Below are 2,078 nucleotides of genomic sequence, written 5' to 3' on the forward strand. Positions count from 1 at the left end.
CTACCCCGGGCTCACTTTCCACCTGCCTCCATCCATAACACCAAGGGAGTTTACTTTGTTTCTTTGTATGCCTATGAGTGTTGCCTGCACGTTTATCTGTGCAGATACTGTGGAGGCCAGAAGAGGATGTTGGATCCCCTGAGAGTGGAGTTACAGATGGTTTTGAGCTTCCATGTAGGTGGTAAGAAAAGAACAGTGTGTGCTCTTGACTTCTGAGCCATCTCTCCAGCCACACCAGTCAGGGCTTATTTTTGTTTTTGTTTTTTTGTGAGTGCTGGGGATTTGAACTCTGGTCCTCATACTTGCATTGCAAGTGCTCTTATCCACAGAGTCATACTCCCAGCCTCCTGCTCTGCCTTTTTTTTTTAAGACGAGAATTTCCCCACCTAGCCCAGAACACTCTCAAACTCATGATGGTTTTAATAGATGCAAATAAGACTTTTGACAGGATCCAGATCTCTTCGTGATAAAAGTCCTAAGAAGCTGAGTATCACATCTGAGCAGAATAAAGGCTACATACAACAAACATATAGCTAAGATTACACTAAACTCCCACCATTTCCCCTGGAATTAGGAAGAAGACGAGGGCGTCTGCTGTTGCCACTCTTGCCTCAGAGCTGGGAAGTCTTAGAAGAGTAACAAGAAAACCAAAAGGATACAGATAGGAAAGGAGGAAGCCAAAGAACCGTCCTTGCAGGTGACATAGTTCTCTATATAAGAGACCCTGCCGGGCGGGTGGTGGCACACACCTTTAATCCCAGCACTTGGGAGGTGGAGGCAGGCAGATTTCTGAGTTCAAGGCCAGCCTGGTCTACAGAGTGAGTACCAGGACAGCCAGGGCTACACCGAGAAACCCTGTCTTGAAAAAAAAAATAAACTTATAAACCCTTCCTGCAAAGTAGCAGGACACAAAAGTAACACAAAAATGTCAATAACAAGCATACTGAGGAAGAAATCAAGGAATCGATCTTATTCGCAGCCGTCCACTTCACCCCCACCTGCCTCCCCACAAAAAAAAAACTTGGAATAAACGTAGCCAAGGAAGTAAAAGACTTGAAAACATGCCAAGGCAGAGTCAAAGGCAACAATAGAAAAAGGAAAGACCTTCCCAGGCTTGCGGGTTGGAAGAATCAATACGAGGAAAATGGAGAGCACGGGCTAGCGAGATGGCTCCCCGGGTAAGAGCACTGACTTACCTAGTTTCGAGTTAAATACATCTATTGTTTGCTTGTTTTTATTTATGTATAGGTGTGTTTGCCTGAGAGTTTATGTACATACAGTGTCCATGGAGGCCAGAAGAGGGCGTCGGAGCTCCTGGTACCAGAGTTAAAATTGCGAGCCACCCAATGTGGATACAGGAACAGGACTCAGGTTCTGAGGTTGTGCAAGAGCAAGAAATGCTTGGCCATCTCTTCTGCACCACGATTTCAAGTTATACTACAGAGTCATGGTAATAAACACAGTAGACACTGACGGAAAACAGACAGGGAGACTGAGCACAGGGTAGAAGATTCAGACATAACCTCGCGCAGCGATAACCACTTGCTTCTTAACGAATGATGAGAAGTGCCTCCCATAGATATATTTGAAAGCTTGATCTGCAGCCGGTGGCAGTGTTTGGGAAGGTTATGAAACCGCTAGGAGGTGGCGCCATGCTGGAGAAATTATGTCACTTGGTAGAGCTTTACAGCCAGACCCCACTCCTGTTCTCTCTCTGCTTCCGGTATACTGATGAAACTCGAACAAGTCAGCTTCCGGCTCCTTTTCCGGTGCTCCCCCCACCTCTGCCACACACACACACACACACACACACACACACACACACACACACACACACACAGATTGTTGCCGTGCCTTTGCTACTGTAAACACTATGCCCCTGGAACTGCAAGCTAAAATTTTTTCTTCCCTAAGTTACTTCTGGGTATGGTATTTTATCACAGTAATAGAAAAGTAACCCATACAGAGCCCATATAATACTTGCTGGAGAAAAGACAGCTTTCTTTAACAAATGGTGCTGGGGAAAATAGATATTTGCATGATAAAAGAATGAAATCGAATCTTCTTCTTCTTCTTTT

Source organism: Mastomys coucha, unplaced genomic scaffold (assembly GCF_008632895.1).
Source record: "Mastomys coucha isolate ucsf_1 unplaced genomic scaffold, UCSF_Mcou_1 pScaffold13, whole genome shotgun sequence".
NCBI lineage: Eukaryota > Metazoa > Chordata > Mammalia > Rodentia > Muridae > Mastomys > Mastomys coucha.